The sequence below is a fragment of the Manis javanica genome, chromosome 15 (assembly GCF_040802235.1).
Source record: "Manis javanica isolate MJ-LG chromosome 15, MJ_LKY, whole genome shotgun sequence".
Lineage (NCBI taxonomy): Eukaryota > Metazoa > Chordata > Mammalia > Pholidota > Manidae > Manis > Manis javanica.
The window spans coordinates 15,514,956-15,531,750 of NC_133170.1; the positions used below are offsets into that span (position 1 = coordinate 15,514,956).

A 16,795-nucleotide genomic window follows, 5' to 3' on the forward strand; every position below is an offset into this window, starting at 1 on the left:
TAAAGAAAAATTGGAAAAATGCGATTTTCTAACTGAATAGAAATACAGATTAATGTGATTACAACAATTCCTGGTTTCCAGCTTCGGATGGATTATCACCACTTGACAGGTAACTTTTTAAATGATTAAATTTTACTTTTAATTTAATATTTTTCTGAAGTGTAGTTGATATACAGTATAATATTGGCTTCAGGTATACATTCTAGTGATTTGACAATTACACACATACGGAAATGCTCACTATGATTAAGTACAGTTACTATCTGCAACCATACAAAGTTATTACAATATTGTTGATGCAGGCAACTTTTTATTTTGCTTTTCATTCTCCCTTCAGCAGCTATTTTGAAATTTCTGCCCATCTCTTTAAGCCACCTATCCAATCCCTCTCTTGTCCACAGGAAAACTTTTGCTGTTCTACAGATCAAATCTTCTTTTTTATTGATACAGTTTTAGTGAGTAAGTTTGAGTATATTTTATGTACATCATACATGAGAAACTATAGTATGGAAAGGAGATTCATCTTAAACAAGCCTGTCAGATTACATTCACCATGTAATCTGACAGGCTTACATGGTGAATATATTTATTTATTATTTTACTTATTTACTTACTTATGTATTTATTTACTTACTTATTTAATTAAGTTTTCTTTTTTTCTTTTGGTATCATTAATATACAATCACATGAGCAACATTGTGGTTACTAGACTCCCCCCCTTTATCAGGTCTCCACCACATACCCCATTACAGTCACTGTCCATCAGTGTAGTAAGATGCTACAGAGTCACTACTTGTCTTCTCTGTGCTGTACTGCCTACAGCTGAAATCTTACCTGTAGTCATGTCTACTCTTCTTTCTTCCTTCAACTCTTCAGCAGATGAGGTGCATGCCCTCTGATCTCTTTTCTCCCAGACTTCCCAGGACATTGCTCTAAAACTGTGTTTCCCTTTTCTGCATGTTCTATCTCCTCCCTACTTACCAGCTGAAAAACACAGTTTAGTCATCCCCATTTTTTGATGCACATCTGGTCAACAAGCTTCTCTTCTTTCTCAGCCAAGACTAGTTCACGCTGGTTGTTTGCACCCCTTCACCGCTCCACTGACTATCGTCTTGTTTCTCTAGTTCCCACTCCCTCAGTGAAGGTCAGTGACGTCTTCCTAAAGGATCAAAGGATGCTTCTTGGTCCTTATTTCACAAGACTGGTGTGTGTGTAGCATTTGACACAGCTAATGCTTTTCTCTCCTGCTTTCCTAATCTTGCCCCTGGTGCTCTCACGCTAACCATGTCTTCAAGGTCCTGTCTGCCCATCACGTAGACATCTGGTTTCCTTTAATAGTCTATCTTTAAATATCCTTCATTTATACCCTCATCCTTAAGTGATTTACTTCACTCTATTTAACAACCTGTTATTATAATTCAGTAACAATATTGGCATTATTATTAAGCCTGTACATTCTAATCGATATCTCTTGCCCTGATATGTTTTCTTGCTCTGCAGAACCCTGTATCTAATTTCTGCTCTTTCAACAACAGGAATATCCTACCCACCTTTCAAACTCAGAATGTCCAAACCTCTGTATTCCTACGTAAACCTGTTTATTTCTTTAATTTCTCATCTCAAATATGATCTGAATGTTGGAGAGAAGACCTTCTCCTCCCATTTTCTAGTCCCCTACCCAGCTTATCAAATCCTAAGCCCCTGCCTCCTTACCTTCCATTGCCTGTCTTCTCTCCCTTTCTGATGCCATAGTTTAAAATCCTTGCCCCATTTTCAATTGTACAGGAATCCATGCCTGATCTCCCCTCTTCCAATTTATCCTCCACATGCTGCAGGTTTATCTTTTTAATACACAGATTTGTCCAGCTTGTTCCCTTTCACAAACCCTTAATGGGGCACACCAGTGCCTACAAGAGGTGGTGCACGATGTACGGCCGATCTACGTTCTTCACCTGCCCGAGCTGCCCACCCCTAACCATCTCATAATCAATTCCCTAGCAGCACTGGAATTGTTCCCTCAAGAGACCCAAAGGCATTTGATTTTGCTGTTCACTCCACTTAGAATGTAACCCACCCCTGCTTTTCTACTTGGCAAATTCCTCAACATCCTTCAAAATCCAAAACAGAATCATCTCCTCTGAGCAGCGACCCACCCTCAGATCCTGGGCGAGAGGAATCACTTCCTCCTCTGTACCATCGCACACTCCACACCCTTCTCTCACTGTCCCCAGCACCTGCCCCGGAGGGATTGGTCACCCATCTTTGGAGATTTTGGTCACTTGGGTTTGGACTGTGTAAATGTTCTCACGCTTATTTAATTGTTTAACAGAAATGATCTCTTTTTAGCTCCATTCCCCTCAACTGGATGGATGAAGAGCCGTCGGAGGCTCACAAGAACCCAGTACATGGATTGGAAAAATACCAAAACAGAGATTCTTGATCTTAGAGATGAAGAATTTTGAAGTGACACAGACCTGGGTTTAAAATCTGGCTCTGCTACTTACAAGTTCAGTGAACTTGAAACAAAGAACTGCTTTCAACATATTTTCCTATTTCTGAAATGGTGACATTAATACCTTTCCCATAGATTTTTGTGAGAATTATATGAGAAAATAGGCACTCAGTAACTGCTAACATAGTATATGTAATGTCTGGTGAATGTATGAATATATCAGTCATGCAACATTTCAAAAGTTGTAAATACTTAAGATTAAAACCTGCAATTACAAATTTTCAAAGCCTACCTACCAGCATATTTACTTCACAGTAATATTTTAACAGGCACCTTTTATTTTTCTTAAAACCAAAACTGAATTTTCTCTTCTGATTTTCATTGATGGCTACCCTATACTTAAGATCTTTATAATCCTTATAATAATGGAAAGAAGTGTGAAATCACTAATTTAATCTATTTTCTCAAACTCAAACATAACGGAGTTTCAATTATTCCTTCGACCTCACTACCCATTATCTGATGTTTCAAAATACAATCTTAAAGAAGTGACTAAAGACAGACTGAGCTAACTGGACATTACAAAATTAGAAAATATAAATTCAATAATGAAAAAGCCATTAAGTCAAGATAGCCATTACTCAATAGCATTTGGTAAAAACTGAACACATAAAAATTAAAAGCCACCAAAATATCAATATTAAAACAGACATTTTTTCCCTCCTTTTTACCTGTTCATGTCAACATTTTCTACAATAAGCACATATTACTTTTTACAATAAAAATTAAAAAAAAAAACAAACCTTTTGACGGTACTCCAAAATACACTGTCAAGTGAAAAGGTGGAATTATGACACTAGATTTCATATGATCCCAGTTATGGAAGAAAAATGTGTATACAAGGGCCATAGATAATGGGGGGAAAACTAGAGGGCAATATGCAATAAAGTTCTTTGTTTCTCTGGTGAAATTACCAGTAGTTTTTATGGCCTTATTTATAGTATTATGTATTCTCCAATTTCTTTATAATGATCTAGTTATTCCTTTTTAAAATAACTGCTTTTTTAACTCATGTACCATAAAACCCAAGTGCTTAAAGTGTATGATTCAATTGTTTTTATCATCCACAGAATTGTGCACCCATCACCACAATCAATTTTAGAACATTTTCATCACCCAAAAACACCACCTGAGCCCATTAGCAGTCACTCCTCATTATGGCCTCTCCCCAGCCCCTGCCAACCTCCAATCTACAATCTATTATTATGTCTCTGTGGATCTGTCTATTCTGGACATGTCAGATCCATGGAGTCATATATGTGGTCCTCTGTGAATGACTCCTTTTATGTAGTATAATGCGTTCAAGGTTCATTCACACTGTGGCATGCATCAGTACTTCATTTCCTCCCCTCACAGATATTCCATTGTATGGACAACGCATTTCATTTATCCATTTGAATTGTGTTCACTTTTTGGCTATTATGAGAAATGCTGCCAGTTCATGTGCATGTTTTTTGTGCACACGTTTGCAGATCTCTTGGATACATACCCAGGAGTGGAACTGCCTGATCATTTCATAACTGTTTAAGTTAAGGAACTATCAAAGTGTTTCCCAAAGTAGCTGCATCTTTTTGCATTCCCACCAGCAGAGGAGGAGAGCTGTAATTTTTCCACATCATTGCCAACATGTGTTATTGCCCTTTTTGATTATAGCGATCCTAGAGGGTTTGAAGTGATAGCTCATTATGGATCTGATTTGCATTTCTGATGGCTAATGGTGTTAGCAAAGAAAAATAAGTACTTGAAAAGACACTTAGCGTGTTTATTCAGATCTTTTGCCCATTTTTAAATTGGGTTGTCTTTTTATTATTGAGTTGGTGGAGTTTTTATTTAAAAAACATATTCTAGATACAAGTCTCTTATCAGATACACGATTTACAGAATTTTTTAATATTACATTTATAAAGAGGAAAGAGCAATCTGTCTCATCCAGAAATGCAATTAGCAAATGCTGTGTTCGTGGGGCATAATATGATCATGACAATTATGAAACAACTTAAAATGTGAGCAGCATTTTGTAGTTTTTGACCTAATTCTCATACGGACCAGTAATGATAGACCTGTTTCTGAGGTCAAGCATTGGGGCCTCTGCAAAGGTAGAGTGATTTTTTCAAAGTCTCTCCTCACTTCATCATTTTTCTATGACTGTTTTTCTATGCTTCATCTTTCTTGTTTTAAATTAACATTCTCTCCTGATGTTGTTTTCAAATTTGTAAGCAAACTGTTTTAAATTCTTTTTAGAACATGGCAGGTACGTTTACACAGAAAGCTCTCGAAGTCTCACAGCTAACCAAGCAGGATTAATAATACCCAGTTCTCTGAGTACCTGGTACAGGCTTTTCTCTGCTGTGAGCTTATCTGTACACAGTCTAACAGTGTGATACGTCTGATAGAAGGAACTTTCTTGCTGGACAGAGATTTGTGAAAATTGACATGACAGGTGGAAAGTGAGTGAACCTACTGTGGGGTACCATTCATTTCCCGTAAGTATTTTAACAAATTACCACAACACTGGTAGCTTCAAACAACAGTACTTTATTTTCTCACAGTTATGGAAGCCAGAAATCACACTGAAATCAGTTTCACTGGATTGAAATCAAGGTTCTCAAGGGCCTGATCCCTTGGGAGATTCTAGAGGAAACCATTTCCGTGCCTCTTTGAGCTTCTGGTGGCTGCTGGCATTCCTCAGATGGTAGCTGCTTTACTCCATCTCTGCCTCTGAGGTTACACTACTTTCTCTTCTTATACTTGAAATCATCCCCTGCCTACCCACCCCTGACAAGGACATTTGTGACTGTATTTAAGTCCAGCCCCAATGATCCAAGATAATCCCCCCATCTCAAGTCCTTAGTAACATTCTGTGAGGTCTTTGCCATATAAGGCAACCCAGGTTCTAGGGATTAGGAAATTATCAGTACACACTGGGTATGTGTGGGGTGGTCCTTACAAGTCCCAAGAACAAAGCGTCAAGGGGCAACTCTCCACTATCACCTTTTTTTATATTCAAAGTCTAGTTGATTTAGATGTAAAAACTGTTCCTATAGCTATGCTCTATTTCTATCTCAGCCCTGACACTATCCCCAAATTTGCTAAAGTCCCCAGTGAGGTTACTCAATCAAGATCAGGTGTCAATTACTACTAAGAACGATTTTATAAACTGTATAGATTCAAATGTTATAAACCTGTTTAGGTTTATAGAAGAAAATGATATAGAATCAATTTTGGCATAAAAATGTGGTTTATTGGAGGAAAAAAAGAAAGTGAATATGCTATTATACTTTTTGTCTTTAAATTTCTAACATTAAAGGAGGAATTGGATATATAATAGTCAATCACTCCTTAACAACCTTTAAATATAATTGAAATGTGCAATACAGTAATAAATGTTACATGCAGTGTAAGGTTTAAAATGTACTGACAATTTATGTTAGATAGTAAATGGGTGTACTTATTAATATCTTCTAAATGTGCATATTGTTTTAAAAATATTTTTATCATTTTTAAGTATTAAAGAAGACGAAGGGTACAATGTATTGTCCATAGGTCCTAGTATGTTAAGCTTTGTGCTCATGTCTAGAATTACATCAGTAACTATCAAATGTCATTGCTAACCTCTATAAACAGCTCAACTCTTTGGTTATGAAAAAAGTTTTGCTTATTAACTCTGTAGGGAAGTGAATTAAGAGGTAGTGAAAATGAGAACATCTCTGATGAGATATGCTGATTAAGTTTCCCAAGCTTCACATCCTTTGCCCTACAATTTCTACTTATTTATACAGGAAGATTTTTGCATTGTTTATCAAGATTGAGTTTCTCCATTTCCCAGATGGATTTTGCTGGCTAAATGTGAACTGCCCCAATTCACCCCTTCTTGCCACAAGTCCCCGAAGGAAAGACGTTTCTGAAATATTTATAAAATCACTTTAAGGAGACAAATCATACTTTCTCACTGACTTAAGCTGTACTTTCAGAGATTTATTCTTAAGGAAAAAGTATAGTTCCAAGGAAAATTTATGCTTTTATCAAAAACATACTTTCTGAAAGAAGAAAAAACACTTCATGATACTTCATCCAAACTGGAAAAAAAACCCAAAGATGTGTGCTGGACAGCAGACAAGCTATCTCCAGATATCAAGAAGAGTGGGAGAAGATCCTGACCCCTAATCCTGAACTTCTTCATTGGAAATTGTCCATCCTAAATGATGGCTAGAGGAGAAATGCCAGCTGTACTATATCAGTCACAGGTCCTGTGTTCTAGACTTGTGGTTTGCTATCTCTACAAAGTAGGTTTTAGACTCATCCTTGAAAAATGTCAGAAATAAATATCCCAGAATATTTGTAGCATTTTAGACATGTATTTTTCATTAAATGTTCTCTAAATTGCATATTCAATGTCTAGTCCTTTACACCAAAATACTGATTCTACACTAAGCTTGATAAACTTGGTCTAGCTCCATTCCTGGAAACCAACTGAGACCGACAGGGAATCTGCAGAGCATCCTGGGGTCAGATGACCAGCCCATCCTAGGCTCCTTTGGCTCAGGGTGGAGTCCTCACCCCTAGGAATGTTAGTATTTGTACCCTCCCTTCTCAGAATAAATGAGGATTTGAGAACATGTATACACGCAAGGAAAGCCACAGTTTAAATGAGGTTTCAAATTTAACAGAACAAGAGCCCAAGCTGGTAAGTAAATCAAACTATCATTTTTCCAAAGTAAAATCAAAACAAAAAGTCCCTTAAGTAAGTAAGTGGGTGGGTCATGGAGCAGCCAACAGGTATTTTACTTCCATGTGAGTCTGACACGTTTCACTGAAGAAGCAGAACGCTTGGGACTCAAGGGACTGAGGCAATGAGAGCCATTTTTTTAACCTCCTGGGCAGGATTCAGGAAGAAAGGGGAAAAAAACGACGTATCGAGATGAAGAGCAACATTTTACAAATTCAGTTCAGGGCTTATGAGCAGAGAAGCTGCTGAGGAAGAATCAGTCTGAGGTTATTACAGTGCATTGCAATTCAAACCATTTTAACGCGCAACCCCCCCCACCCCTGGAAAATTTGGGACAGATGCGGCAAAAAGACCATGCCAAGAGCTAGTCAAGCAAATGAAGCTAAGACATTCTAAAAACTGTACACCTGAGGTGGCTTGTTTACATTCTAATATTAAGCTTAATATTATGGGCGGGAGAAGATATTTGCTTTGAAATAATATAAAGCTACTGTTGTTATGTTGCTGTTATTAATTTTTTTTCTGACCTACAGTCCTCACTTTTATTCCTCAGGCTGATGATGACGCCTGAGGAAATACAGGTCACACAAAACTGAGAATGTTCAGAGTAAGTCAGGCAGGACTGAAGCCAGCCACGTGGTTCACTGAAAGGTTTGTGTATGATGGGTGCTAGCAACGATCTGTATGAACAGTCCAGGACCAATGTGGAGAAATCCCTAAATATGATTCCTAGACTAAATATCTGAGCTGTAATGTATTTGATAAAAGGTTGCTAAGAAGAATCTATATGAGAAAAGAACCGCTAAGTCAGGAACTACAATCAAGACAGCGGGTAATCTGGTGCCATCAGCAATACACTGAGGGAGTTACAGATTTAGACTGAATTCAGATGAATCTGGCCATCTATTGATGGCCTAATTAAAGAGTTAAGTTCTGCCAAGTTAGGTTAAGGAGCGGGATTACATATATGCTTTTGACGAACCTATCTTAAGTCATTCATATTGCTTAGATCTCATTAAAACAGTTTTATGTCACCAGCTAACTGACCTTGAAATTGCCCAAATGATATTGTTAGAAGAGATGTACTAGAGAGAAGCTACGCAATGGCCGTGGCCCTAATGTCAGTATTGGAGGTGTTTTTCCAATGCCAAACCATGTACCCACTCAGTCCCTGACAGCTGAACAATCTTACGGTACAAGGGCTACGCTGGGCCCCATTTCACCAAATTTTCGATGGATGAGCCAGGGCGTTCCAGGGTTCTTGGGAATGAGTAATTATAAATCCTATCATGGTCAACAAAGATAGTAAAAAACAGCTCCTTTGATTCATATTATTAGCACATTTATATGGGTTATGTAATGGAGTCTAATAATTTTAGTGTGTTCTTAAAATAACAATATGAAAAGGGTTTTTTTTTTTGAGAGGGCATCTCTCATATTTATTGATCAAATGGTTGTTAACAACAATAAAATTCTGTATAGGGGACTCAATGCACAATCATTAATCAACCCCAAGCCTAATTCTCAACAGTCTCCAATCTTCTGAAGCAAAACGAGCAAGTTCTTACATGGTGAACAAATTCTTACATAGTGAATAAGTTCTTACATGGTGAACAGTACAAGGGCAGTCATCACAGAAACTTTCGGTTTTGATCACGCATTATGAACTATAAACAATCAGGTCAAATATGAATATTCGTTTGATTTTAATACTTGATTTATATGTGAATCCCACATTTCTTCCTTATTATTATTATTATTATTATTATTATTATTATTATTTTTAATAAAATGCTGAAGTGGTAGGTAGATGCAAGATACAGGTAGAAAACATAGCTTAGTGTTATAAGAGAGCAAATGTAGATGATCAGGTGTGTGCCTGTAGACTAAGTGTTAATCCAAGCTAGACAAGGGCAATAAAACATCCACGGATGCAGAAGATTTCTCCCAAAACAGGGGGGGGTGAGGTTCTGAGCCTCACCTCTGTTGATCCCCAATTTCTCACCTGATGGCCCCCCTGCGACTGTGCCTGTCTTAGGTTGTTCCTCCCTTGAGGAATTTTAAAAAGGGTTTTGTTTTTAAAGAGCAGCAATTTTCACAAAAGCAGAGAACAAAGAGGTAGAAAATACAAACTTTTAAATAGTGTTCTTCATTGATATGGATTGAAAAACATGAAAAGGAAAAAAATTAAATAAACATTTAAAGAGTGGTAATTGTGTGCCAGGCACTGCTGGATTTCCATTAATTTAAGAGTTCACGTTTTGCTGTGTGATTTTATTTAACATTATTTACATAGAAATACAAATAAATATGAAGTATTTCTTTAGCCAAGATATTCATCACTTGGACTTCCAGGTCACACATAGCTGCAACACGCAGGTATTTAGCAATTACTCATTTATAAAAGTTGGCCAAGCAACTGAGACTCTTTCAACATCTTATCATATATTTTCTAAACCAGAATGGATACATTATTATAAGGACATCCCAAGCATATTATTACTTATAAATCAGTATACTTCTATGAGTCTGGTAAATAGGGTAGGTTATTACTTTGAAAAGGTTTTAATACAAAAAATATGTAATTGTTTGGAAAGGAAATTTACATGAAAAAACATTTATTGGACACACCTTTGGGGCTAACATCATGCTGGGTTCTTTACATAAAATTTAATTTTTATAAATCTAGAAGAAAAATACTGACATTTCTGTTTATTACTGAAAACAGAGGATAGAGAAATGAAGATACTTGCCTTCAGTTAAAAGCGGCAAAAGCTAGATTAGAATCCAGGTCCACCAGACTACAAATACCACTTATTTCCCATTACAAATTAATCTGTTTCTCCTCAGGAGTAATCTAGGAGTAACTTTAAGAGACTGAATGAGAACTTGTGAGAATTATCAAAATCTTTACTTAGTCATACTGGCCCCCAAATCCTTCACACAGTATTCTGTCTGCTGCCTACACTTCAGGTGGGGCTACCAAAAATTTAATTTTAGTTTATGTTACTATTACTATCACCAAATTTAATCATACCCATATCCCTTTTACATTATAATTCTAAGACTGTGCTTCTAAATCCCAAATAAGAAAAGAATTGAGGCAATTTCCTGGAAGATATATAAGCAACCATAATTCTTCTTTCACTTATTCAGATATTTCAATATGAGGGTTCATACTCAGAATTATTAAAATGTTCGCTTAATGTTTAATACCATGTATTAGTTTTTCTCTTCAAAAGGAAACCATATTCCAGAGAAAATTAAGTTCTAGAATAAAGTTTCAAATAAGATGCTAAAGGCCATGTAGTCCTGCTATAAATAAGAATTTACAGCCAATTATTTCTCAACTTACTTGAACACAGAGCCCATTTTCAAGTAAGACTGCTTTGGGGTGGGGGAGGTCTGTAAGCACTACTGCACTTCATAAAAGTTGGGAAATAAATGCCCCTTAATTGTCAGATGTTAAGGTAAGTGAGTAGACAGACTTAATAATTTGGAAATGAACAAAACATACAGGCACATGCTTAACCTTCAGAAACACAGCAAGGAAATCCTTGCCATCATTTTTCTTTTCCTAGTCTCCTCCTTTCCCAGTATTTCTTAGTGCTTTTCTTTAATAGATCTTCTTCTACTGACTATGTATTTATCTTTATTGAAGATCCATAATTAGAGGTAAATGGCACTAAATACGTAAGAGAAAACACTGTGAAGTATACTTTTGCCAAGAAAATTTGTGATTATCCACAGTCTAGAGTAAATATGGGAAAAAAACTTATAATCTGTCATCTTCTCATTACAAAATATACATGGAATAGGTATTTCTGGCAATTCAGTTTCAAAGACAACAGAGCACTTATATATTTTACATATTTGAAATATTTTTAATTGAAAATGAAAACAGTTGATGGGCATTTGTAAAAGCAAGACTTAGGTGTTTTTTCTCCACAGTAGCGATCTGTGAATGAGAATCTTATTACTTGAGAAATCTTAATTTAACCTCTTATTACCATGGTAAAGTATTATACTAAAAATAAGTGGAAATAAACAGGGTGTGACTGTTGCCCAAGGTCACAAAAGTGAGTCAGTATTTAGAAGCAGGAATAGATTTCTGAGTATTGTCATCTAGCCCTCATCTCAAACTGTTAGTCCTCCCTTTTCATGAATATACAGACTAAGTTTACACCCACTTCCTTCAGATGTGCCAATCTGGGAAAATGGCATAGTGGGGGCAGTTCACAAAATAAAGGTTATTTCAGGAAAGCACCAGATAATTGCCTGGCATTTGAAGGTAACAAAGCTTTTAGTATATTCCTCCTCTACTTCCTATCCCCCTTACTTCATTTTTGTAAAACTCTTTAAAGTACCTTCTTTACCTCAAATTCCCTACCTGACATTTACGTTTACTAAAAGGCACAATTCCCATCCCCCTCCCAAGTAAATAAAACATGGTAATTTTATGCTTTTTCTCCAAATCTGCAAAAAATTAAGGATTTATCTCAAGCAGAGTATGCAATTTCCACGAGAATTCCCTGAAGATTTGGTTGCCAAGTTTATCTAAGATATGTAATCAAAATCACATTCAGTATGATAATAATTATATATAGATTTTAAATATTACTTGATACAAGAACATAATATGGGAATACATGCACAAAAACCTCCCTCTTTAACTTCATGGTAAAACAAGAATTTTTTGGATCCCCCAAATAATCACATAACATTTAAATAAGTTTATCTTCCTAGCAAAAGCCATAATAGAAGCTCAAGGGAAGTAAGAGGAGCCCAAAATGGCAAAACTATTATTATACTCCAAACACTTCTGTAGCTACTTCAATAACTAAAAACAGAACAAAGTGTAAGGATGAATACTGAATAACTGTAACATATTTTTAGAAATCGCTGACAATCTCATTTTACTTCAGAGTATTTTAAATCACCAATTACAGTACAAGGCCCACTTAATTTTGAACTACTTATTTAACAATATGTATATATTACTGCAATACACTCTCTGAGGTTGTTTCAAGAATTTTGCTGGTATGCTAAACAGATCTTACCAACTATTTTTTTAGAGTAAGGAAGAGTGGAAAGCAAAAATTATAATTTCATTAAAATACAAACTGTCCAAACAGACAAATCCTGAACTCCCACAGCACACAATTCTGCCAACATTATTCAGCACCAGTAAGCAAATGAATTTGCGGAGAACACACAGAGGTATCATCATAGTAATTTATGAACTTGTCACCTCAGAAATACACTGAAAATATTTCAAAAGAGTGAGATCTGGATGGCAGAAACTGTTTCTCCCAATCTCAACTAGGTTATTATATATAAAGCTTCTATAAAAATGCCATATATAAAGCTTCAGCTTAGTACAAAACAAGCAGCAGATATAAGTAAAGACAGTGCCTTGCTAGGAATCACAAAATAGAATGAAACAGCTGATTAACTCACCAAATAATCTTTTGCTAAAGACTGCATTCTTCTCTCTGTCTTTGGTTCCTGGTTTCCAAAGACAAATCACATGCTTTCTGACAGAATGATGACAAGAGGACACACGGTAATCTCTTTTCTGTTCTTTCCACTGGAAGAAAACTGAACCACACTGCAGTCTCCAAGAATAAGTACTTCCATATGAGCATGCTCAGTATCTAATTTAAATGACTTGGTATTTCATCCCGGCATGTGATGGCCTATTTCCAAGCAAATTCAGCTGCAAATTCAATCGAAGATCATTAACAACAATAAACTATACAGAACATCCAAATGATAACTGATTTGTTCTGGACTTCGTAATTCTTCTGTGGTTCACTTAACTTGATGTGACTGGAAATGATTATTTCTACACTTTTATTAAAACAAGTCCTGAGGTTTTAGTATTTTACTATGTTAGCGTAAGTATCCCCCAAATGCTGAAATTAATTGGAAATGTCAGGACATCCAGAATGTGATCTCCAAAAGTAAATCTGACCTGATAAATTAAGCAAACAATAAGCCATTCATATTTCACTTTTAACCCCTTACTCTGTCCTCTCACCTACTCACCAAATTAATCTGCAAACTACTTAGCAGTATTACATTTCTCCTTTGGAAACAATAAATATTAGTAAACTAAAATGTTTGGCATCTTTATTAAATATGTCTCCCATCTTCAAATTACAGCCAATGATTTTTCTCATCTATAGATTATACATTATATATATATATATATATATATATATATTTCATGCTTATATAACAACAGCCCTCACCCAAATGTTGATAAAGCTATAAAGAGGATTTTTAAAAATTAACTTTTTTTGTATTTTCAGGAACAATTTTTACAAAAATGCCACACAAAAATATTAACCACAAAGTTGACAGAAATATGTTTGTCATCAAATAATTTGCCTGGTTTATAGAGTAAGTTGCTGTAAACCATATACTTTCGTATGATGGATATATGCCCACGACGCTTACCTCTGCTCCCTGCAACCATTTCAATCTTTCAGGAATAGAAATCTAGCACAGCAGATATGGCCCCACCAAACAATTCTTACATATCCACTTCCCATCGTCACCCTGGACAGACAAGAAAAATTAGAAAGTATTCATACTGACACACACCCAGCTTGGGACAGCAAACGAGTCAGAGTGAGGCTGACCCATCGTTATATGGGCCCTTATGTCAACTTATGATTTTTCTTTCTTCACAATCCTTCTTAGTTTTTTCTATCACTTCTCTACTATTACCTATCCACCCCACACTCAAATATCTCATTTTGTGAATGGTGGCCTTGCCTCCTCCCTGCCCCCAAATTAATTTGGAAGACCTGGGAAAGAAGACTTAGGAAAGGGAGGAACTCCACGGCAGCAGCTAAGATAAGGTCCCTGACAGATAGTGGGACAAAATCATCAAAAGGTTAAGAGAGGTTGTAAAAAATAAAATGTTTGTTACACTGTTTTTTTTTAATCAGAAAATCATTATGGAACCATATCTAATTCCAACACCTTTCTAAGTGCTATGGTTCAAAGAAAACTACCAACACATCACTTCTACATTCTCAAAGCAACTCACTACTACTGCCGATGAGCATTGGGGAGGTCTAACTCCAGCATCTGTGGGTACTATACGCTACCTAAGCTTCGCGTTTCTAAAAAAGACAAACAGTAAAGGGAGGAGCACAGAATGTAAATAAATACCAAGTGTCATATCAAGAAGTGTCGAAATGCATGTTTTGTGTTCTGTTGGGTCTAGTATGTTTTGTGTAGTATTGTGTAGTATTGTGTTTTGTATAGTATTGTGTAGTATTGTGTAGAGTGAAATTCTGTAGAGAGTTTAAGTTACCTAAAGTATTCAAGACAAACTCTGATCCCTGAATGAGAAAGGAAAAAGTTTCTCACCAAAAACAAAAATAAACATGATCTCTGTCTTTAAAAGAGCAGAGAGAGAGAGAGAAAAAAATTACAGACCAATATCCCTGATGAACATAGATGCAAAAATACTCAACAAAGTATCACCAGACCAAATTCAAAAATGCATCAAAGACATCATCCATCATGACCAAGTGGGATTTATTTCAGGGATGCAAGGATGGTACAATATTAGAAAATCCATCAAAATCATACACTGCATCAACAAAAAGGATGACAAAAATCACACGGTCATCTCCATAAATGCTGAAAAAGCATATGACAAAATTCAACATCCAGTCATGATAAAAACTCTCAACAAAATGGGTATAGAGAGCAAGTACCTCAACATAATAAATGCTACACATGACAAATGCACAACCAACATCATACTTAATAGCAAAAAGCTGAAAGCTTTTCCTCTAAGATCGGGAACAAGACTAGGATGCCCACTCTCACTGCTTTTATTCTACATAGTATTGGAGGTCCTAACCAGAGCAATCAGACAACACAAAGAAATAAAAGGCATCCAGGTCAGTAACAAAAGAAGTTAAACATGCCACTGTTTGCAGATGACATGATATTGTACATAAAAAACCCTAATGATCCACCCAAAAACTATGAGAATAATTGAATTCAGCAAAGTTGCAGGATACAAAATTAATACACAGAAATCTGTTGCATTCCTATACGCTAATGATGAACTAGCAGAAAAAGAAATCACGAAAATGACTCCATTCTCAGTTGCATCAAAATGAATAAAATACCTAGGAATAAACCTAACCGAGGAGGGGAAAGACCTATACTTCTGAAAACTACAAGACACTCATGAGAGAAACTTTAAAAGACATCAATAAATGGAAATACATCCCATTCTCATGGATAGAAAGAATTAACATAGTGAAAACTGCCTAAAGCAATCTACAGAGTCAATGCAATCCGTATCAGAATACCAACAGCATTCTTCAATGAACTAGAACAAATAGTTCTAAAATTCATATGGAACCACAAAAGACACCAAATAGTCAAAGCAAACCTGAGAAGGAAGAACAAAGCCAGGGGATTATGCTTTGTGACTTCAAACTCTACTACAAAGCCACAGTATTTAAGACAATTTGGTACTACCACAAGAACAGACCCATAGACCAATGGGACAGAATAGAGAGCCCAGATATAAACCCACACATATATGGCCCATTAATATATGAAGGAGCCATGGATATACAATGGAGAAATGAAAGCCTCTTCAATAACTGGTGTTGGCAAACCTGGACATCTACATGCATGTAAGAGAATGAAACTGGATTATTGTCTAACTCCATACACAAAAGTAAACTCAAAATGGATCAAAGACCTGTATGTAAATCATGAAACCATAAAACTCATAGAAGCAAACTTTTGTAAAAGTCTCTTGAATATAAACATGAGCAACTTTTTTCTGAACACAGAATACCCTCCTTGGGTGAAGGAAACAAAAGCAAAAATGAACAAATGTAATTACATAAAACTAAAAAGCTTTTGTACAGCAAAAGACACCATCAACAAAACAAAAAGGCATCCTACAGTATGGGAGAATATATTTGTAAATGACATATCTGACAAGGGGTTAACATACAAAATACATAAAGAACTCTCATGCCTCAACAACCAAGAAGCAAATAACCTGATTAAAAAATGGGTGGAGAATATAAACAGACAATTCTCCAAAGAAGAAATTCAGATGGCCAACAGGCACATGAAAAGATGCTCCACATCGCTAATCAGCAGGGAAATGCAAATTAAAGCCACAGTGAGATATCACCCCCTCCAGTTAGGATGACCAATATCCAAAAGACAGGAAACAGCAAATGCTGGCGAGGATACAGATAAAGGGAAACCCACCTACAATGTTGCAGTGAATGTAAATTGTTCAACCACTGTGGAAAGTAATATGGAGATTCCTCAAAAAACTGAAAATAGCAACAACATTTGACCCAGGAATTCCACTCCTAGGAATTTACCTGAAGAAAACAAGTCCTCAGATTCAAAAAGACATATGCACCTCTATGTTTATCACAGCACTATTTATAATAGCCAAGATATGGAAGCAACCTAAGTGTCCATCAATAGATGAAAGGATAAAGAGAAGGTGTACATACACACAGTGGAATATTATTTAG

The 16,795-nt window shown here is 36.0% G+C and overlaps 1 protein-coding gene across 13 annotated transcripts in view; it reads right to left on the minus strand.

Moving 5' to 3' along the window:
- PLEKHA5 (pleckstrin homology domain containing A5) overlaps positions 1 to 16,795 on the minus strand; it is a 215,143-nt gene that overhangs the window by 120,928 nt on the left and 77,420 nt on the right. Inside the window, exon 1 of one of the 13 annotated variants that reach the window (XM_073223355.1) lies at positions 12,699 to 13,400. The exons of the other annotated variants lie outside the window; for them this stretch is intronic. The gene's annotated coding sequence lies outside the window, so the exon portion shown is untranslated. Of the gene's footprint in view, positions 1 to 12,698; positions 13,401 to 16,795 lie in introns of those variants that run through there. 13 annotated transcript variants of the gene reach the window in all.